Source organism: Vicugna pacos, chromosome 7 (assembly GCF_048564905.1).
Source record: "Vicugna pacos chromosome 7, VicPac4, whole genome shotgun sequence".
Lineage (NCBI taxonomy): Eukaryota > Metazoa > Chordata > Mammalia > Artiodactyla > Camelidae > Vicugna > Vicugna pacos.
In genome coordinates, this window is record NC_132993.1 from 61,201,954 (window position 1) to 61,226,350 (window position 24,397).

General features: G+C 33.7%; 1 long non-coding RNA gene across 3 annotated transcripts in view; it reads left to right on the forward strand.

Moving 5' to 3' along the window:
* Positions 1 to 24,397, forward strand: part of LOC107033850 (uncharacterized) — a 58,442-nt gene that overhangs the window by 12,949 nt on the left and 21,096 nt on the right. For 2 of the 3 annotated variants that reach the window (XR_001459379.3, XR_004190699.2), the window contains exon 4: positions 4,175 to 4,297. The exons of the other annotated variant lie outside the window; for it this stretch is intronic. This is a non-coding gene — a long non-coding RNA (uncharacterized lncRNA). The remainder of the gene's footprint in view (positions 1 to 4,174; positions 4,298 to 24,397) is intronic. 3 annotated transcript variants of the gene reach the window in all.

Consider the following 24,397-nt stretch of genomic DNA (forward strand, 5'->3'; position numbering starts at 1 on the left):
AGTGTCTCATATGTGCAAAGCCATATACTAGAGTCTGGGGACATCTGGTAGTGAATTAAGGCATCTGTGCTCTCTTTAAACTTTTGCTTTCATGGGAGGTACAAAAAATAAACAGACATAAGTAAAATAAAGTTTAATATAGGATGCTAAGTAAAAGAGACCTTTCTTGTTACTTATAAATTGATGGCTTGGAAGCAAAATCCGAGGTTAAAAAATGTTTTGAGTGCTTCGGATTCTAAAGACAATGGCAATAAACTGGGGACAGACATGCCCTCCAGGCTTGTGGTTGCTTAACTGATTCTCCTGAATCATCAGGCCAGCTCCCATTTCTTCATTCCCATTCAGTCTCTCCTACACGAGATTAGCAAGGGGTGGAGAGAGAAAGAGAGAAGCAGCTGCCTAAAGTGAGAGTGCTTGGCATTTTCTTCTCTACTTGGTGGAGTTGAGGAGCTATCCCCCCAAAATCAAGTGGTGTTTATTAACCTAAAAAGCCAAGTAAGGGGAGCTGCAAGGGAGCCACTCATAGAGATTGGGGATATCTGCAAGAAAGCCAGACTGCATCTTATTTTTCTATTGGATCATCTGGTTATGCATGAACTTGCTGATCTGCCTCCATGCCATTTTAACAGACAGGAAAAAAATTGGGAAAAAATGACGAAACAGAGATCACTGTACTTGAACCTTTGCATACTGAAGATATGAGAGTTCTGCAGTTCAAATAGACTCTATAAACTGTAGATGGCCTTGAGCTGATCCTCTGGTATCTCACCTCGTGAGATGGTCTTGACATCAAGGGCTTTGTGGTGTGCCACTAGGGCAGCTGCTGTGGGAAGTTTGGAAGATGTGAGCCAGAATGGGAGCGTCTATATCAAGGATACCTCAGGGTTTCCTGAAGAATCAGCAATTGGAGGCATTCTGGAAGGAGAACATGAAAGGCAGGTTGTCTTACCCAGGGAAGCTTCAGTGACCAGGAGAGGCAATCAATTACATAAGATCTTGACTATCTCTCTTTCTTTCTTTTTTCCTTTTTCATCCCCAATTCCAGAAGCCCCAATATTGTAAGGAATGGAGAGGAAGTGTAAAGAAACACCCTGAAAAAGAGAATGAAATTGAGGTTTAAAAATGAACTAGACTGATTTTTAATAACTGAAAGTGACCCGGCATCTTTGAGAGCTGCCTGAGTTATTAAGAGCCAAGAAAAGAAAACTGAATAGTGTGAAGTTGAAAGTAGTGATCAGAAAGAAAGAAAACTGTTTCATGTTTTTTCCTCCATAGAGTTCAAACTATAAAGAAACGAATTCCACATAAATGGATAGTTTTGTTTGGTTTTAATGTTGGGAAAGAAATAAAGTAACGAGTAGCAAGTAACTGTGAGGATGGGAGTGGGTAGAAGGTTACTTTAGCTGTGGTGGGTGGTCTAGGAAGACTCTTTGGGTGAGAACTTCCATGATAAGAAAGAGCCGTTCATTCTAAACTCTGGGGCAAAAGTGTAAAGTGCCCCAAGGTAAGATTGAGGAAAAAGGTCATATGGCTGGAGTTTAGTCAGAAAGGCAGTGATGTAAGATGCTTCTGGTAAAATGGGCAGAAAGCCAAGTAACAGAAGGTAAAATATTTTGATGGCAATTTTGCTTTCCTCAGAAATTTTATAGACATTTTCTTGACTCTAGCCTCTTTGTAGAAGACTCTGAATTTATTAACTTAATATTATTTAATGGGACACACATAGCATAGAATTCTAAATAATTCTTGTCTCAGAGATGAGAAACTATTAAGACATCTTACATTTGCTCTCTATGACCTCAATGCTAGAACTATATCAAAATAGTTATAAAAAATTCATATTTTGCTATTCCATTTTTCATCTCACTTAACTCTTCATTCCTGAGAATTAAATCCTTGCTCATCATGGGGGTGCACATACTTAAGTAGTTATGACTGACATCTAAATTCTAGATGATACATCTGTTTGCTGTAAGACTGAATGATGGGTTCAAGTGTTATAAATAATTCATATTAATCATGCCTAAAGAAAGAAAAACTATTAATTTGCTAGCATGTAGAAAATGTATAGAAAATAAAGAAAGCATGGCAGCTAAAAATTCTGCTCTTTGATATTTGTGATCTAACCCCCAGAACAGTAAACCTTTCCTCTTGGATGTAGCTATAAATTCCAGAGATGGAAATCTCTGGCAGGAGCAATACATGTTGTCTCTCATTAGAGTACGATTCTTCCATAACCATGTTAAACAATACATGGACTGCAAGGAAAGTGTGCTCAGCCCGCTTGCCTCAATGTTCCTGGCTTCTTCTCTAATATGAATTACAGACCTCTCAGCATAATCCTTAAACTTCTCTCTGCTGCACTTATGCAAATAGTCACTCTGAATCCAACATGATACCTTTTAGTTAATCCTGGAACATTAAGTATTGTGGCCATCTCATGGAAGAAACCGAGAGAAAAATTTCTGTTCAGTATGGAAATAACTCTGTAAAGCTCATGATAAATGAAGGCTTATGAATAGTATATCAGTTATTGCAGTCATCATTACAGCAGTATATTTCCTTGGGTTCTTCTGGGAAATTACTTTCTTTGGCACATTCTTAGGAATTATTTCCTGTGTTCCATTAGCTCCACGGGATGACATCCTAAAATGACGGATGCAGTTCTGTTGTTTTGTTAGAGTGCTCTATAACTGCTCTTAGGGCTCCTTGTTTGAATGCATATTATATTCTCTTTGAATATTATCTGAGAATATGATTCATAGTTTAGTCTTAATGTTTTCCAAAAAAAACACTTAATGAACAAGAAGGAAGCGTGTTCTGATGGAAAGAGTAATAAACTGTAGAGCAGGTAATCCTTGCTCTAGTCATGAATCCACTGCTAAGTAGAATCACCTGTGGCAAGTTATTTTGGCTATAGTGTCTTTCTTTAGAACCTATTTTTAAAAATCCCCTTCAGTTTATGTTTTCTATTATCTGAAGCTTTTTAGCATTTAATAGATATTAACTCTGCAACTAAAAATCCTGTTATGGAGACAAAATTGAAGTACAAAAATTATGGAAAAATATATAATCAGTTACTGATTTATATGATACGTTAATGATGGATATTGGTTGCAAGCAACAGAAGTCCACTGACTAAGGAAAAACTGAAGTGTTTCAAAAGATATCAAGGACTCTCACAATCTGGTTGGAGGCTAAAGAGGGGATGAGGCTTGGGAATGAAGAGGATTTCAGGGATCTCTGAAGAGCAGAGAAGCAGGAAGTACAGTCTTGTCAGGATTCTGCTGCTTTGTTGACACCCTGTATATGACTGTCAACCATTTGTTATTGCCTCACTTGTTCATAGTGTAGGATGAAAACATTCAATGGGCTGATGTTAGGTCACGTGCCCACCCTCTGGCTATATTTAGAAATGGGAACCTGATAGACGGGCACCCCCAATTACTCTCCAACTACAGTAATACACAAAGAAGGGAATCATTCCCTAAAAGGACGTTAGAGTGCTGTAAGAAGTAGAATGGCTAATGACAAGTGTCCACTATATCTCAAATTGCAGAGGGTAGAGAAACTAGTTCAGTTTACACTGAAATTATTGAGAGACACTATGAAAAAGGCTAGATAAATAGAAGTTGAGATGAGGTCCATGAAGGGAGATTAAAAGTGCTACACCAAAGAAATAAAGAAACAACCCCTCCAACCCCCGCACAATATATGGAAGCCACCAAAATTCAGTCTGGGAGACTTTCAGTATTGTTTCCAGTCAGCTACATTGCATCTTTTAGTTCTTAGAGGGGCTTTATCATTTGTGGAAAGAGAACAGTGTAACTCTTGGCATAGTCTATTCTCCAAACCTAGCAAAATAGTATCTTCTCATTAGAGATCACTCTAATTCTTTTCCCAAAGCCATCTTGAAAATGCATACTTACATTCCCCAAGACACTGAGGAATTTGGTTCCTCAGCCTTCCCATCCACTCAGAAGATGTGTCATCACGTTATAAAAACAATAAGCACAAAAGTACATTTAAAAAGAGCTAATACAAGAGGTAATAAATCATGCACATTTGCTATGGTTATCATTACTGTGTAACTTTTTTTCTCTTTCTTTACCAAGATTTTATTGATGAATTGGAATAAGGTGTTGTATGTGGTGACATTGCTTGTTGTTCCTAGAGACAGAATCATATATACTTTCTTTCCACGGGATTCCATGCTTGTGCATGCAGTGGCCAGCCCTTGATTAATCAGCAGTTTCAAAGGCTATTAATGACCAACAGGACTGCACCTAAGGCCTATGTGAGTAAGATGTTCAAGTTAAATTTTAATTCTCCTTTGTCCATCATATGGTTAGAACTGAGGCTTATAGATGTTATTTCATATTTCACAGAAAAATCCAAAACTTTTTATGGTAGCAACATGAGAACAAATGAAGACCCCTCTTGTCTCTGTCTCAACACAATTTCAAATAGATACCTAAAACCTCCTTCAAATGTAACATTTTCATGAATACAAACTTGGGGATTCCTCTGTGCTGAGCATGCATATTATGGACTCAATACATATCAGTTGATTTAATTCAAAATACACCTGGAAACTGATAAGAGAAGTGCTTCTTCATGTTGGCTGTCATGAAATTACATTACTGCTGTTTGTGGTAGTCTTGTAAAGCAGAGCTCTCACTTTTCCCCAGAAATCATCGGGAAAGCAAACAGCTCTCTAGATATCATGGGTAAATATGAATAAAATATATTTATAGTATCCTACCTTGATGATGGATTTACAAATCTGTCTGCTTTTAGATGTTCAAGAGACAGAATATTGCACAGGAAAAAAAATCTTGTATTTTCTTACCAAAACTGATGAAAGTAAACATGTATGTAGTAAATTGGAAAAAGCCTGTAAATCTGGAGTGTTATTTTAGAGTGTTATCATTTATGTATTAGCTTGCTGTTCTTGGTGGCAAGGGAAGGCAATGATGATTGACTTCCCCTTCTTTAATTTCTTTTTTTTTCTTTTTTCTTTTTTTATTTTTGCTGAAAGTGATAATTGACAATTGACATAAGTGGGATGAAAAAACAACGAAAGTACATTTTCCCCCCAATTAGATGTGAAGAATATGTTCTGTTTGTGGTAAATTCCTGCTCATAAAGCTGGCTAGGATGCCAGTTGTTAGTGGGCTGCTATGGTTAACACGGGTGCACAGAAGGAATAGAAATGTGAAGACAGACCCACTCTGTGAGAGGTGTGTTGTCAGGGCCAAGCCAGCAGCTGGCTTTCTAGACACCTCACAGAACCCTGTGAGGGGGCTTTATTTTGGTGAATTTATCACAGTAAGTGATCTGGCCCTGAGCTTGTCTAGGCTTGAAGCTCTGAAGCTTTAGTCAGCTCATGAAATGGATGCATTTCTCTGTGACAGTTTCATGTAAACCATATTTACAAAGTTGATATCCAAAATTTAGTGCTAATTTATTAATTTTTAATGGGAAATATACTTGTCACACCAATCAGAAAACTATAATATAGTCTATGACTAGATCATTCTCTTTCTGTACATAATTGAACATCAGATGTCATATTATAATCTGAAGCTTATTTGATGAATGTGAAATCAGAACAAAGGAAATTGTTTAAATAAATATTCTTGAACTGTTATTGCATTCAGGACACAGTCAACTTAACTGGCCTAAGAGCTTTTCTTTTGTCTTTTGTATCTCTTGTCATTAGTCATTACATCCTAAGCTTAATCATTTAAGGTTCATATTCTCTTACTTTCCAGTCAAAGGGAAAAACTGTAATCCTTCATATACTGACTTCAGAAAAATTTTACTTTTACCTTTTACTCTAACTGATTATCATTTATAAAGTAAAGAATAAATTACAATATGTTCAGTTTTTAAAATGTGTACATCTGAGCAGCACATAGAAGTCACAAGTATTCTCAGAAGCCTGAGAATTTAATAAAGTTGAATGATACTGAACTTCTGAAAAAAATGAGTTGGCTGTTTTCCACTAGTAAAGAAGCTAGGAAGAAATCTGTCCAGTTGCAGGCTAGAAGAAAGACACCAAATCTGAAATAGAAAAATTCTGGTTTTTGAAGAAGCGTTCTGTGCTGAGAATACTTTATCATGCCTTTTTATGACCTAGACAAAATAACTGTAAACACTATTCATGTAACTCTCCTTGTGGCAGCAAAGTAGGTATCCTGAATTGTGCAAACTATGCTGGAACTACTGTGTAGGTGAAATTAAACTGCTGTGAGTTGTGTCTGGTTAGCTTCTGGACTGTTAGAAAAGTCATATTTTGTATGCATTTTCAAAGTTTTTATCCCACACTCATCTTTAATTTTCCCTTACCTGTTCAGTAAAGTCTTGTGTGAAGACAAATTTAGAAAATAAAGAAGAACTTGAAGATTGCTCAGTGTCCATTTCCACATTTCCCATCCTCAAATGCAGAGATCCTAACAGGGCAGCATCCTTCTGAGGAGGTCTGTAGGCTAGGCCATCCCTGACACTTGGGTACACAAATATCATTTTGAGGGGTGATCTAGAATAGACCTAAACCCAAATGCAGGGTTCATTTGCATTACAAACAAAAGCAGTGTCCATCCCCTCCATTTCAACCAAGCACATTTTGAAAGGATTTTGTCCTTTTGTCCTGACTTTGCTGGTTCCCAGGCCACTGTGTTTCTGTAAATGGGATTTCCTGAAGATGTTCAAGGTAAAATCGTTGATTAAAGAGGAGTCTTGGTTTGAGGGGGAGCAAGGATGATCCAGTTTGAAGGAGAACTCTTGCCTCTGGTAAGGGAGAGGGAAATGAGCTTATATTTCTGAGAAGAGAAGCAAGAAAGAGGGAACCTGTTTGTTGGGAGGGAAAGTTTTCCAAATGCTGTGGAAAGAGCACATGCGTTGTAGTCACACAGATTTGTATTTGAATCCCATCTTATCAGTTACTAATAGAGTGGTGGTGGATAAGTTACCCAGCTTGTCTGCTTTAGTCTCATCAGTATAATAAGGGAAGAAGACATCTAGGTTACAGCATTTGTTAGAACATCAAATGAGATCACATGAACAAAGTACCTATCAAAATGCCTAGACTGCGGTGATGTTCAAATACTAGTTTCCTTCTTCTTCACCCATGATGTTTAATTGTAACCCAGTGAAAAAAGAGAACTTCTGGGATAATAACCTTTTTCATTCTAGTTGATTGAAAGTTTCTCTTCCCTTAATGTGATTGCCTTGGTAAAACCCAGAGAAGAGCTCTTTCGTGCCTTGTCTGCAGACATCCCTGCTGGCAATCTCTTTCCCCGATTCACTTAGTGTACTTCCCCTTGCTGTGATCACCCATAAGAGAGGAGATCGGTTCAATTTGGCAATGAGGAAAATATTTCACTGTCCCACAGTGGCAGTAATGGCCCTTCTGCCCTTGGGGAGAGAGATAATAGGGGCTACTGAGTTGTTTGAAAGTTTCATCTATAAAGTTTTGTCCTTTTCCGCTTTTACCCATTTGATCTAAAGCTTCTGCTGCTGCTGCTTTTTTTTTTTCTTTTTTTAAACTACTTGATGGCATCCAAGGCTGAGGGCTGGGGGCTGGGGGCTGGAGGTGGTTCATATATTGTTACAGTCTCATTGTTTTTCGGATCATTTAAGATGGGTCTGGCTGTTTTAGCTTTTTCCTTTTTTTAAAATTAAGTAGCTTTTGGACCTTTTGGTTCTTAGACTTCTTTACCTTCTGCATGTGCTCTGAATACTATAAATACAATATAACAGTGAATCAACAATTTCACCAAGGAGAATCAAATCTAATCTCACTAAACTTGTTTTTCAAATTTAAGAGCCAATGCTGTGATTACCTGTGGGCCCAGGGCATGAAATGAGACTAGGAAAACAAGAGTATAAAATAAAGCAGATTGTTTTCCAACAGGAATATAGACATATAATTAAAATGATTTTCAACTTGCAGGCACAGCCTATATTTGACTACATCCGGGATGGCAAGGGACACAATGAATACCTTGTTTCTTTGACTAACAATGAAAACATCTCATTAAAAAAAGTATATTTTCAACAGTAATGTCCTAGACTGCAAAGCCAATCACCTAAACAGAAGATATTTGGAAAGAGTATGGTTACTATATACCTATAAAGAAATCTATTTTGGAAAATGCTGATTACTTGATTTTCTACAATTACTAATGGGACCTCAAAGAATGTATGTTTGTAATTGAATTTAAGTTATAGAAAATTCTGGTGAAGCTTTTCAAGTTGTATTTTAATACATTGAGTGAATCAGAGGTGAGAAATGTTCTAAATCAATAACCAGCATTTGAATGTGACTTTTATATAATTTCTCAAGAGGGGGTTTGGAGACCCAATGCATTGCAACTTCTAGTCAAGCCCAGACAACTTGCCACCTTGTTCTCTCAAGAGAGGGGCTGAACACATGGGGATGACAAAAGGCTACCCGCTTGGGATTCGATTGATTTTCACATGTTATTTTCCCTTCTGCTTGCCTCCCCCACCAATTTCTCACTCCCTGCTATTTCTTTCACTGCCAGCATGGCAGAGAAAAAAAAAGTGATTATTGGTACATATTGGTGGATACTGTGCATATTGGAATTTTGAGTAAGATTTTCTATTTCTGTTCACAATGCAAGAGTGCACACAGAGCAGGGGAGTTCTTCTACAGTCCTGATGGTCTCTTTGGCCAGAAACTGACTGATATCCAGCTGAATTTTGGAATTGTTATTTAGAATGACCTTTAAATGTGTTGCTTTACAGATAATTAGAACTTAAATTAGACTTTAGAGAGCCAGCAATGCAAGGTGGTTAAGGAATAAGCTCTGGAACAGAAGCTTTATTCTTCATCTTATTAGATATGTAACTGTGGGTAAATTACTTAACCTGTTTGTGCCTTGGTTTTTTTCATTTGTCCAATGAGACTAATCCTAGTGTCTACCTGGTAAGGTGGTTGTAGATCAAATATATTCATATGCAAAACATTTATAACATGCCTGGATCATGATAAATGCATTTTAACTGTTTGATGTTACAAGTCCACAGTCCCTTATTTGCAATTCAAAATTTGAAAACCTGAAGAAATTGGCACATATTGTAGCAAACTCAAGAAGTGGTAAGATGTGACTGGAAATAATCTATGGCAATGTATAGATACAGTTTATCCCACTTTGTGTGAATGTAGAAGTCCAGTGATATCTGCAGGGGCTTGGTTTCAGTTACTCCTGTGGTTAGCAAAATTCTTGGATGCTCAAGTATCTAATATAAAATGATGTAGTACTTGCATATAATCTACACATTTCCTCTCATATACTTAAAATCATCTCTTGATTACTTATACTACCTAATACAATGTAAATGTTATGTAAATAGTTAAGAGCCCATGGCAAATTCAAGTTTTTCTTTTTGGAACTTTCTGGAATTTTCTTCTGAATATTTTCAGTCTGTAGTTGGTTGAATCCCCAGATGTAGAACCCATGGATATGGAGGGCCTGTGTTATAATACGTATGACTGAGGAATTATTAATGTGTTTGATTAAAAGCAACTGCCAGATTCCCCTAAGGTTGTTACATAATATAGCCACAACTTTCTTAGATCCAAGACATGCTGAATTTCAAAAGACATCAAGTCCCAAGGACTTTGCAAAAGTATAGTGGATCTGTGTTACTGTTACTTCATCTGATAGGATAGTAGGTCCAATTTTGTTTTTTATTTGGTGGACACAAAACAAATGATTTGAAAATATGAAAGCTTTTATAACACGGCGGAGTCATGTAACACATAACACAGTGATCCATCAAGATTGGGGAAGATATTCCAGTTAATCAGATATTCTGATTAGTACAGAGTTGATATATATGATGTCCACAGATTACAAATTTTTAAAGAGTTTGTTTTGAGTATTGTCAACCCCAAAACTTCCTTCAATGAATGCAGCCTATAGTTACCAAATACTTTGTGCCAAACTGTGCTAAGCAATTTACATTAATTTGTATTTAATTTTCTCAACAGCCCTATAAAGCAAGTTTGATCACCATTTTACTTTAGACATAATTAAGAGGTCACATAGGTAACCTAAGTCGGAGCAGTCTAAAACCTGTGCTCTTTTCTGTGAATTGATTATTCTTTGATGATTCAGAATTTGTGACCCATGACGTTATTGTGTCCCAAAGATATCATTTGGAACACTAATAAGTATAATAGTCCACATTTATTATGCCTTTACTATATCCAGTTGTGCTAAGAGTAGAATCATGACTCAGCTGTAAACAAGTACCAGTTAAAAGGAGTTGATTGAAAGCATCTCAACAAACATTGTGTTATTATATTTATTGAGCCTTTAGATTCATTAGTCTGTGGTTTATGATTCAGGATGAAAGATGAATAAAACACAGGTCTTGCTTTTTAAGGGATTATAATCCTAGGTTAAGTAGTTGCTCTGATGCATATCCTTAACTTTTAATCTCAGTTTAGAGTTGATAATGAGCTAGTTCACATAAAATGTAGAAACCTTACAACCATATAGGTCCATTATTCTCCAGCCAATCTTTATGCAAAATTTTCATATGTGTTACATCTATTTATTTATTTTTTAGTGGAGGTACTGAGGATTGAACCCAGGACCTTGTACATGCTAAGCACACACTCTACCACTGAGCTATACTCTCCCCCCTCGTATGTGTTACATCTATATATACTATAAATCCTACAAGAAAACTCTATAATTTTTGACTTAAACATCTAGATGTATTTTAAAGCAATGAAGTAAAAAAAAATTTTATGTTAATTCAGAATTTTACATTTACATCTAAGTATTTTTATTCCTTCCTGAAGATCTGAGTTTTCATGTGTTATCATTTTAGCCTGAAGACTTATATTTAGCATTTCAGCAGTTATGTTAGGTGATAGATTTTTTTAGTTTTCTTCTATTTGCAAACATTATCTCACCGTCATCTATGTAAAATATATTTGCTGCATCTGAGATTCTGGATTGACATATTTTTTTTCTTTCAACACCTGGAAAATACTGTTTCATGAAGTTCTGGCCTCTGCAGTTTCAGATGAAAAGTCTGTGTTTGTTTGAACCATTATTTTCTTGTGTAGTTATTTCATTTTTTTCTGACTGCAAAATTTTCTCTTTTTCTTTGTTTTCTAGCAGTTAGATTATGATGTACCTGCACATAGCTTCATTATATTTATCATGTTCTGGGTTCACCAGGTTTCTATATTTATGCTTTTCACCAACTTTGGGGAAATTTTGGCTGTTTCTTTGAACACTTTTTCTACCATACTTCTACTCATCCTGGGACTCCAATTACATGTGTGTTAAATATTTTGATATTGAGTTCTCTGAGGCTCTATTAGTTTTCTAATTTTTTTTCTGTTCTTCAGATTGGATAATTTCTATTATATCATCAAGCTCACTGGCTGTTTCCTGTCATTTCTGTTTTGGTTTCAAGACTATCCAAGGTCTTTTTTTTAATTTTGGAGATTTAATTTTTCAATTTTAAAATTTATTAGTTTCTTGTGCATACTTTCTGTATCTTTACTGAGATTTTCCTAACTTCTCGTTCATTACCAGAATATTTTTCTTTACCTCACTGAGTTTAGTTATAATAGCTCCTTTAAAAATCCTTATCTATATTAAAATGAAATACAAAATGGAGCCCAGGCTTGAAGATTCCCTGAGCAGACAAAACCACTTAAGCCACATAGTGAAACTTAATTTAGTTATTCTGAGACATAACTTGGGCTGCTGCTTATAAGTGCTTCGGATAATCATAAAAGAAACAGACTCATCTTCCTAAAAATGGTATCAGGTAATCCCTTTTAATCAATCCCCCGCAATTTGGAACCCCCCATTATAATAATCGATCATTTTCACTTTATAAGCCACCTTATAATGTCTTGTCCTTGAGCTTCATATTAGTTTTAAATTTGAAAGCTCCCAGTTCACAAACTGTTCTTACAGGTACAATAAAGTCTTAACTAAATACTATTTATTGGTTTGGTGGTTTTAATTAATTTTGCTATTTCTAGATTTTTGACATCTGCTAATTCCAGTTTCTGGATCATCCAGGTTTGATATACATCTATTGTGTTTTCTCTTGAGAATGGGTAACATTTTACTATTTTAAAAAAATCTACTTAGAAATTTTGAATTGTGTCTTGGACATTGTTAGTATTATGTTGTAGATTCAGTTATAATCTTCCAAAAATTCTGATTTTTTTTGTTCATTTTAGTAGGTAATAAAGTTAGTTGGGCTCAAACTTCAAACACTGTCTCTTACGTAGAAGCTAAAATCACAGTTAAGTTCTTTCATCTTTATCTGAATTTTTCTGACATATGCATGATTTGGGAGTTAGCTAAAGATTAAAATACATATTGAGATTTAATTTATAATCTTACGTAGTGTAAGTGTACCATTTGATACATTTTAATAAACTTAAGCATTTGTGCAATGTCATTACAGTCCTGCTTTAGAACATTTCCATCACCCCCAAAGTTTATTCCCGCTCATTTATAGTCAATCCCCATTCCTACTCTTAGCTGCAGGGAACCACTGATCTGCTTTCTATCTCTAGAGCTCTGTCTTTTCTAGAAATTTCATATAAATGGAATCATACATTAAGTAAACATTTATATCTGTCATTTTTGAGGTCATCTATGTTATTGCAAATATCAGTGGTTTGTTCTTTTTTATTGCTGAATAATATTTCATCATAATCTTCTTCCAAGTTTAAATTACTTTCAGAATTAACTTACTTTTGTTTTTTCTCCCATGCCTATAGAGTTTACTCCACCAGATTGAAAGTAGATCTCTCATTGGATAAATTTATATATTAAACCAACTTTACATTGTCTTGAATATATCCCATTTGTTTGTTGACCATTATAATATCTATTTTGTGAAATGTTTCATACGTACTTGAGAAGAAAATGTTGTCTGCTGTGTGGAAAGTACTGTTCTTTATAGATCAGTCAGGTCAAGTTTGGTAATACTTTCTAATGTGTGTATGGGTGTGTGAGTGTTTCTGATTTTATATTTTGCTGAATTTCAATTTATTACTGTTTTATTTATTTATTAACATGTTCATAAAATATATTAGCTTATAATTTTCCTTCCTTGTAATATTCTTGACAGATTTTGGTATCAGTTTACATCAGTCATATAAAAGAAAGTTGAAATGTTCTCTTTTTTCCTTAGGAAAATTGGTGCTTTTATTATTATTATTTAATATTTGCAACAGTTCACCAGTGGATCCACCTGGACTTATATTTTTCTTTGTGGAAAGGTTTTTCATTACAGATTCAATTTCTTTAACAGATATGAAACTATTCTAATTTTCTCTCTGTTTTTATGTAAATTAAGGGAAGGTGTGTTTTTCAACGGTTTTTTCTGTTTGTCTCAGTTCTCAAATTCTGTGACATGACATTGTTTATAATAGCCTCCTATTATCTTTTGAATGACTCAAGTCTTTGGTAATGTTCACTTCTTAAATGTCTTATAATGATAATTTATGTTTTCTTTCCTTTTATTTTTTCCTGTTTTGCCTTTCTAAGAGTCAGTCTATTTTTTCATTTAAAAAAAATTGGCTTTTAAAAATTTCTCTGCATCTTTGTTTCTGTTTGTTTGATTCTCTTCTTATCTTTATTGTTTTCTTTCTGAAACATCCTCCTTTTGAGATAGAAACATAGATAACTGGTTTTTAACTTTTCTTCTTTTCTAATATGTGCATTTAAGCCTTTAACTTTTCCTGCAAATTTTGATATATTTTTATTATCATTCAATTAAAATATTTTCAACATTTTTTTAACTTATGAGTTACTTTAGAATTGTTTAATTTCTGAAGTATTAGAGGGTTTTCTAGATATCTTTCTTTGTATTAATTTCTAGCTTAATTACATACTGATCAAAGAGTTTATTCTGTTTGACTCAATCCTTTCAGATTTATTTGGGATAATATGCTCTATTTTGATAAATGATTCATACACACCAGAAAAGAATGTGAATTCTGTTGTGTTGGATGGTGTTTCCTATGTAGTTCAATCAGGTCAAGTGTGGTAACTGTGCAGTTCAGTTCTTCTATATCTTTATTTACGTCTTTGTCTGCTTTTATCATTACTAGAATTTTGTTAATATCTCCAGCCAGAATTGTTTATTATCCATTTATCCCTTTAGTCTGTCAGTTATTGCTGTATATATTTTGATGCTTTGTTACTAGCTGCATAGAAATATAGAATATAAAATGTACTTTTGAATTGACTCTTTTTAAAAATTATATTTCCATAGCTCTCTTTATTTCTAGTTATTATTTTTAACTTAAAGTTTTCTTTATCTTATCTATCTATAGCTATAACACCTGTCTTTTGGTTAGTGTTTGCATATCTATCACATCTTTTTCCATACGTTTTGACTTTTGTTTCCTTACATTTAAGGTGAGTGTCCTGTAAGCAGTATACAGATCTTAAAAAATCTATTTTGAATAATTTTGTCCTTCAGCTGAAGGGTATAGTCCATTTATATTTGATATAATTGCTGTTATATTTGTGTTTAAATTTACTATATTAAGCTTGATTTTATTTTACTTCTTGTCTTTGTTTCTTCCCTTTTCTTTTTTCCTAGCTTATTTTGAATTACTAGGTATATTTTATTATTCTTTTTCTACTTTTATTAGCTTGATGGTAATACATCTGAAAATATTCCTTTCTGGCTAATGCAGAGATTATAACATGCATTCTTGAATTATTACTGTCTGCATTAAACTGGAATCTACCTTAAATTAGTGCTATTACTGCTTTCTGGATAATGCAAGGGTCTCACAAGCATTGTCACTCCATTAACTCTCACCTTTTGTGCTGTTGTTATTGTATGTGTTAGTTTCCATATAATTTAAACCACATAAGATACTTTAAAATAAATCAACTAATTTTAATGTAGATTTATTTACATTCTGAACTTTTAGTGCTTTTTTTTTTAAAACCTATATCACAAAACTTCCAGGTAGGTCATTTTTTTTTCTAAATGAAGAACCCTTGGTAGTATTTCTTTTAGCATATATTTACATTGAATTTTCTTAGTTTTGTTTTTGCTTTTGAATTTTACCTTTGTTAAGTTTATGACAACTTTATTGAAATATAATTTACATACCATAAAATGCATCCTTTTAAAGTATGGCAATTCAGCATTTTTTATTATATTTTCAGAGTTGTAAATATGGTGTCCAATTATATATTTGCAGAGTTGTAAATACTGTCTAATTTTAGAATTTTTCATCTCTCCTAAGGAAACCCTGTACCCATTATCAGTCCGTATTCCATTTTCTCCTCAGGCCTTGGCAACTGATAATTTATTTTATGTCTCTATAAATTTGCCTATTTTGGACTTTTCATATAAATGGAATCATAAAAATATCACTTAAGTGTGGCTGCTTTCACTTAGCTTAATATTTTCAAGATTTATCTATATGAACATGTACTAGTGCTTCATTCTTTCTTATGGCCAGATGCTGTTCTATTGTATGGATTTAGCACATTTAATATTGATTTATCAATTGATGGACATTTAGGTTGTTTCTACTTTTTGGTTGTTACAAATAATGCTGCTCTGAACATTCATGTACTCTTTTTGCTAGGGACATATGGTTTCAGTTCTCTTGGACATATACCTAGGAGTGGAATTGCTGGGTCATACATTAGTACTATGTTTGACTTTTTGAGGAACTGCCAAACATTTTTCCCAAAGTGGCTGGGAAATTTTATAATCCCATCAGAAATGTATGAGGGTTCCAATTTCTCCACAAACTCACCAACACTTGCTATTGTCTGTCTTTTTATTTTAGTGATCTTAATGGCTAGGAGATGGTTTCTCATTGTAATTTTGATTTACTGATTTGCATTTGCCTAATGATTTTGAACATTAGGTGTTTATTGGACATTTGTATATTTACTTTGGAGAAATATCTTTTGAAATCCTTTGCCCATTTTTAAATTGATTATTTGTATTTTTATTGTTGAATTGTAAGAGTTATTTATATATTCTGGCTGCATCCATTATCAAATATATGCATATTGCTAATACTGTCTCCCATTCTTTGAATTTTTTTCATTTTCTTAGTAATGTCTTTTGAATTGCAAATGCTTTAATATAATTAAATTCAATTTATGTATTTTTTCTTTTTCTTTCTTTCTTTTTTTTTTTTTTACTTTTACCTTTTCTTTTTAATTTGGGGGGGAGGTAATTAAGTTTATTTATTTATTTATTTATTTATTTATTTATTTATTTATTTATTTATTTATTTATAATGGCAGTACCCAGGACTTTGTGCATGCTACACATGCACCCTACCACTAGGCTATACCTTCCCCCCTGTATTTTCTTTCTTTTTGTGACTTGTTCTTTTGATGGCATACCTAAGAAAACATTGCCAAATCTAAATTTAAGATCTTGAAGATATATGTTTTATTCTTAAAGTTTTATGACTAGTTTTCTGGTTAGGGCTACAGTCCATTCTGAGTTAATTTTGTATATGGTGTAAGTTACAGGTTCAACTTTATTCTTTTGCATGTGAATTTAAAAGTGGCCAGTGCCACTTTTAAAAAGACTGTTCTTTTCCTATTGAATTGTCCCCATTTAGTTTTCTTTGACTTTTCATGTGGATGTTTTCTGGTTAATCTCTTCCAGTTTACTAATCTTTACTTTTGCCTTATCTGCTATTAAACTCATATATTGGATTCTTCATTTCTATTATTATCTCTTTCAGTTTTACAGTTTCTACTTGTTTCTTTCTAGTAGATTCCTGTTTTCTTACAAAATTTCCATACTTTTCTCTATTTTCATGAATATATTATACATTATTTTAAAATCTCTAATGATAACTCCAATATCTTGATCATCTTAAGTTCTATTTCTTTTCTCAGATTTTCCTATTTTTTGTTGCATGTTCCAATTTCTAGTTTTCTCTAGTAATTTATGATGGAATATTGATATCCTGAATGAAAAATTATAGAGGTCCTGGGGGATAATTTCTTTCCCCAAAGATAATTTCATTTGAACAAGAAGAGATCTGGTAGATCACCTTGATCTAGTCAGGAGTGGATTCTCTACTCTGATAGGCTTGATCTTGTTCTAATTTGCCTTCATTCCCAGGACATAGTCTTGATTTCTAGGGTATAGCTTTTCTATGGCCTCAGGTACAATCATCAGGGTGTTTCCTTCATCCCTTCTACTTTTTGAGCCCTGAATTATAATCTACGTGTCCTCAGTACTACCGTACTGCCAAAATTTTTGCTTACCTATTTAGTATACTACTATATTTTGCTTTGTGTATGTGCAGTTTCAGAGCTGGCAAACTCTCTGCAGGGAAATTGCATGCAGAATTTCAGGCACACTTTCATGTGTTTTCTCATTTTCCTCAAGTCTTAACCCTTTTGGCTGCCCTCAACTCCAAATTCTGTCCAGTGAGAGTGCTACAAGCCAGACTGTCTTTGTGTTTAGCCTCTCTTTCTGCTGCAAATCTGGAGATTCCTTGAGGAAAAACACAGTGCAGAAGCTCATCTCAGTGTGCTTACCTTCTCACTAGGACTGCTGCTTTTCAAGTTCTGCCTGCCATCAGTGTTCTCTAATGTGTCAAATTGTTGTTTCTTGCATTTTATAGTTAATTTTAACAAGAAGATTACTCTGATGTATGTTTTTCTGTAATACAGAGTTTTCCCAGTTTTCTTTGAAAAATAAGGAAAATCCCTACTTTTTGTTGTAAGATAATTCTGTCATATCAGCTAGTAATAGTCTTTAAAAATCAGAAACTTTCCTCATATTATAGTTTAGGGTTTTCTTTGTGATCCAAAGACTTGGCATTAAATAAATCCCAAGGGGAGCTCCTTACAATTATATGTCAGTGCTACAGCATTTATGCAGGGATATGATAATTCAAAATTATAAAAGCGGCTGGATTTCTTTGGGCTATAAATAAGGGATCTCAACATATGTGATGTATAATGTGTTAAAGAAAACCTTTCTGTACCAATGTTTTGATCCATAGTTAATATGTCAGTTATCCTTAGCATTTAATTTACTGTATTTTTGTTTGTCTTGGAGTGTAAAACATATTTCAAGAATGACAATTTGAGTGGCCCAAGTCTCTTTAAAATGTCTCTAATAAAGTTTGAACTACTTGCTACATTTTCTCTTAGTAACCTTTCCAGAGAATTAACAGAATCCTTTTATTGACCTTAGTTCTACTCAGAAATATCACATCACATATAAACGTATCTATTGACATTGCTGTTGATGATTTTCAAGATGTTTCTTCTACTGAACATTATTTTTAAAGTAATGATTGACAAAATTTCTTTATCCTTGCCTAAGTTTTTGCAAACTGTAAGTATATCTACTAAGTATCAGAACAGGAACTAATCATTTCTGCCTACTCACTGTCATTGATACTTTGACAATTATCAAAAAGTCTTGACATTTTATTTTAATCCACAGGAGTAATGAACATTTCCTTTAAAACAGAACCTTCAGCTTGACATAGAGAATTGCAGAAATAGCTGTGACATTTAAAAAATTGTATTCAAGTAATATTTGTAATGGGGAAATTTATGACTTCTGGATAAGCAAAGGAAATTACTGTCCATATATTCAGTGCAATGCTAGAGCCTTTGGGGATTATCTGAACCTACAGGGATATGCAGCTTTGTCTCTAAGCTATTTTACAACTCCATACAGAGGAAAGTTAAGTTGTAGAAAATGGATAACAATGCAAATAATTCTTATCTGTAGATATGCAAAAAAAATTCTGTCTAATGGAAGGGAAATGTTTTTCCTCCTGTGAGAACGTCAGTTTTGCAAATTCATCTCAATATTACAGATTTAAAGGTGTGTCTTCTTTGAGATCTCCTTCTGAACCCATTGAAATGGGTCCCTCAATCAATGAGTTAAATGACATCTTTGACATGTGTGAATTTTATATTTGTCTAAGAGTCATCATTTTATCTTCTTTTGAAAATTATCATCTAACCTAATGCTCCTTTGGGCTTGTCATTTATGGAAACTCTTAAGGAAGAGATGAATTCATGTGTGGATGAAATTTAGGCAGATTTGAATGGGTAAAATGATGGTCAATGAAAGTGTGACAGACAAGATCTTGCTTCCTTCTCCAGGCTTGAGATACAGACTTACTCGTCATGGGAACTAGGTCTTTAAGATTACAGAAATTTCTCAGGGTGGTGTTGTTGTAGTTTATTTTAGTAGTGCCTATTCAAAATCCATTTTTCCATTAAATTTGTTACATACGCTACAGTTATTCTTAGTAATTTTTGATTGTACTCCTTATTTCAAAGTCTGGTTTATTTCTTTATTTCAAAGATTGGTTCAGTAACTAAAACTGCCCACACTTATGCTAACAACTATCAATAAAGAGGTGTTGGTATACCTGGTAACATGAATTATTATATATTTACAAATCATTCAGATGTATGATAGTCTCTTAGTCTACTTACAAAATAAAATCTTACTCAATTCTGTATCCGTCATTGACAGCAGAAATGCAAGGAATGATTTCCCCATCATTACTACTACACTAGTTGTCCAGAATTTCATCTCTTCTATCTTGGGCTTGAGAGGTCCTAATGTATCATAACCAGGAGGGAGATTTCCTCCACAGGTTATTCAAACAGGGCTTAGTAAAATCCTGTATCCCAGAAGGCATCATCACTGCTCAGAATTAATAGGTGAACCACTAGATTCTGAAGTCCTTTCTTGTTGCTAAAGAGAGGATCAACTGGAGTAGTGACATTCTCACACAAGTGAAGACTCCTGCTTGCTCAACTTCCATTTACCATCTGGGTACTGGACTAGTGCTCTTGGCAGTGGTCCTTAATTAGACCTGCCTACTTGTTTCTTCCCAGGTAGCAGGCTCTCTTCTTGGGCTCCAAAGCTCCCAGGACTCCTTCTGATACCCTCTTTTATTTACTCACCTCTTTTCAGCTACCTTTTTGCCAGGGATGAGAGGAAGGCCTTGGGAAACTATTTCCTTCTGTTCAGAATTCCCTCACAGGCACTTTTTTCTTCCCTCAAATTTAGTTCTCCTGTTCCCCCACTCCCCCAACAATAACTTGATGGCTCATTACTCTTAGAGGCTGAATCATTAACAATCAAAATATTAGTTCTCTTTCTTAATATCCAAACCCTGCCTCTAGGCAAGGGAAAATATTTGCATTCCATCATTCTCTACATGAAAGGAAAGAAAGAAAAGGTTAAACAGTTTAACTTTGCATATTATAATAGTCATAATATTGGAGTCTTGCCACAGAAAAATATTTGATTGGGAAGCTTCAGGAGGTGGAAAAATAGGTATTGGAGCTGACAAGCTTCCTTCATTACTCTTTTTTCTTAGGTTCAGAATATAGAAGGAATACTGTACCAGTCTACAGTCCCTTTAGAAACCACTTGAGGTCTGATGTGTTCAAAATTTTTTAGATTTTAGAATGGTAGCATAAATGTAATTTCTTCTAGAGGGGCCTGAGGCAGCACTGATTACTCAAAAATTTTAATAGCTTTTGCCACCAACATGAATATTCACACTCTGTAGCATAAAGTCTTTAAATGGCCTCCTGTCCGTTCAGAACAGCTTTTGCTACTAAATAACTTTGGATCAAATTTTATTTTGCTGCCAAACAAATGTAAAAATTACTTTAGATTTTTTCAGCGCTTTCTGGATTTTGCAATTTTGAATGAAAGATTTGGGCTTATATTTCTCAGTTTTAAGGTACTATCAATTTTAAAATACACTATGCATTTAATTACAATTTTAAAAGCCAACAAATGTTCTATATACTATTATTTCATGTGGTTTTACCTTTCTAAATCTTACTATCTTAATTATCTATCTATCTAGCTTCATTACATTCTGTGCAGTGAACATGGTACACATAATATCTTTTTTTTTTTTTTTTTGGTTTGTGTGTGTGTTTTGTTGAAACTTCCTTTGTGGGTAGCACGTGACTATTTATCATAAATTTCTTATTTATATTAGAAAAAAATGTTTACTTTCTGACTGTGTACATATATATTCATATATATGTATACATATGTATACATACACAGATATATATGTATGTATGTGTTTGTATGTGTGTATCTATTTATATACATTAGCAAATGTTAAGTTATATTATTCAGACATTATCCATATTTATTTTAAATCTGCTTGATCTGTTGCCATCTGAAACAGGTACCTTAAAAATTCCTACTGTTCTTATGAAGCTGTTAGTTTCTCTTTGAAGTTCTGGATTTTTTATCTTTTTGATACATCTTGTATTGATTGTTCCTTAACATTTTATGGCTTTTATATGAACAGAGGCATACTTTCATTTCTTTTTTTTTTTTTTTTGAATTTTTTGAAACATTTTTTATTGATTGATTTTTTTTATTTTTTTTTAAATTTTTTTAACATTTTTTATTGATTTATACATACTTTCATTTCTTAATGATGCTTGCCTTCAATTCTTTTTTTAATCTGACACTATCAGGCTTCTTTTTATTATAACTAGCCTGGTGTTTTGTTGTTTTTGTTGTTAACAGAGTTTGGTTTAAATCTACTTTTGAGAGTTTAATCCATTCATATTTTTGTAATTATTGATAGGTTTAGGATTATTTCTGCTCTCTTATATTGAATTTTCAATTTATTATGATTCTTGTTTCTTTTTTCCCCATTTCCTCTTATGTTACATTAAATAAGGGTTTCCCCATTTTTCCTTCCTTTAAAATTTTTCCCTCAAACTGGGAAATAAGGCAGAAGATAATGAAGCATATCCTTTCATGTTGTACTAGAGAATGCAAAGGATTATCCATAGATTATATACTCTAGAGAAATGTACCAGTGCTTAACTTTGTTCTTTACTATTTGATTAGAGTCTGGACAATTTGAAGTTATATGTTAAATTGTAGATATTTGTCCATTAGAAATGATAACCCTACCATCTTTTTTTTTTTTTCTGCTCTGTAGGACACTTTGTATTGCTAAAGTATATTTTTCAAAAAGATAAAATTATGACTCCCATAAAAAGTGGTTGCATGTCAAAGATTTTATTCCACTTACTTATTAATGAGGAAACCAAGAAGATATTAATACAAGTTCAAAGAACAGTTAAAGAATATTTAATAAAATGTTTTTATTTTAATTTAATTTTAAATTTATTTTAATAAAATGTTAGTATAAAATTTCTCAGTTAAATATAAAACTGGTAATGTTCTACAGTGCAACAAATCATGCCTTGAGGTTGTTTTCTAACAAAAGAAATTACTTACATTTCCTCTAGGAAAAAAAAAGTACAGATTAATATGTAAATTCACTGATCTGGAACCTGTAATCAATAATAAACAGGGAGTCAAACAAAGTGTGTTTCTCTAGATTAGAGTTTGATGAACAACAACCTGCAGGGCAAATCCAGCCCACTATGGGCCAAATTCAGCCATGCCCATTAGTTTATGTATTGTCTATGGCTGCTTTTGTTGTGACAGAGACATTGTGGCCTGCAAGATCAAGAATATATACTCTTTGGTCCTTTACAGAAAAAAATTGCCGAACTTTTCCTTAAATAATCCTGGGGCAGATCTTTGCTCTTTAATAATATTGAAAGCAAGTACTGCCTTATTTCCAAGTTCTGGATAATTTCTCTTAATATTGTCTAAACCAACAATTTATTCTAACATTTTTTGATTGTTTACAAATGAACTGTTTGTAATTCTTTGATGTGTGTTCTTTCTGTGTTTCTATGAAAGTCATGTTTTTAACTTTTTGATGTTGACCTTGATCATGTTGGTTTCCATAATATTCTTCATTATAAAGTCTTCATTTTCCCTTTTGTAATTGTTAGGTGTTTTGGAGGAGGATACTAGATTATACCAATACCCTGTTCTTCATCAAACCCAGAAGCCTTAGCATCCATTGACTACTCCTGCCTGTATCAATTACCAGTATGATTGTTTCCATATGGTAATTTTCTATTTCTGTCTTTTTTTTTTCAGCATTTGTTAACAGGAGTTCTACTAAGAAAGCGCTTTTCCCTTATTGCTCCTTTTATGTATCTATATATGTATATTTATGTGTGTATGTATGTATATATTATCTCAGGGATTTCTGTTTTGTACACTGGGTTGTAATTGATTCCTATTATTATTTTAATGTTCATATTGTTTAAGATTTGGCCAGTATGAGCTTCTTCAAAACTGGCTCCTATGACCTTTTGACATGCCCAGTTATTCTTCTGATCTGTGTTTAGACATGTTATCTGTTATGCAACTGACCCACGCCCTGCCCAATTATTCTTTAAGTACCTTCTTACATTCTTGCACTCCAAGATATTCCAAGGTCATCTTGTACTTTCTTGCCCCCATCCTGGAATCAGTTATTATTTCCTCAAGGATCTTGAGTTCCTTTTAAAAGAAGATGGAATTTTGAAACTAAAATTTGGTCACTCACTTATGTTCATTGTTAGTTGCTAGAGTGTCATTGCTTCTAGACTCTCAATAGAAGAAGGTAGAATATATACATATGTATACAAACATATATATTTACACATAATATGATGCATACATATCTATGTTTATTTATATATCTACCCATAGAAATATATATAACAAACATGAGTTCACATTGATATCTCCAATTCCAATTTCACAGCTCAAGCCTCTGTCTAGCCTTCCTCCTTTTCATATTTGTAACTCACTTTTCCAACACTGAGAAGTCTGGCTCCCACAATTTTTAATATAGTTACTACTTTTCTCAGTCCTCCTGTATATAACTCATCTCCTGACTACAGGAGCCCTGTCTTTGGCCTTTAGGTCCGTCATCATCTCTTCATCACTCACCTTTCCACTCCCTCCCTCCCCTGCCCCCATCCTCATGCCTACTTGGCCTCTGTTTCCACTGCTAACTCCTTGAATACATTGTCTGCCCCGTGGCCCAACTACCTCTTCAAACTGCCTCCTATGCCTTTGGCTATGCTATGATTGCCAGGAAAAAGAAGCAAAAGAAGGAAAACCAATTAAGTAGAGGAAGAAACAGAGGACTAGGAGGGTTTTCTTATCCTTCATGGTCTGAAATTTTACTCTGATGCTTCTAGACCTGGATTTTTTTTCTTTTTTCTTTTTTTACTTGTATTTGGTGAACTCTTTTGACAAAAGAGTTCTGTCACAGTTCTTAGAAATTCTTTGCCTCTGTTTCTCCAACCATAGATACTCCTTTTGTCTTTCTTCTCCTCTTAGGGAAATTCTTTTTTAGATAGTAGAGGTTTTGAATCTATTTGCTATGTCTCTTAAAGCTTTCTCCAGAGTGTACATATCATTACATCTGTATTATATTGTGGAAGAATTC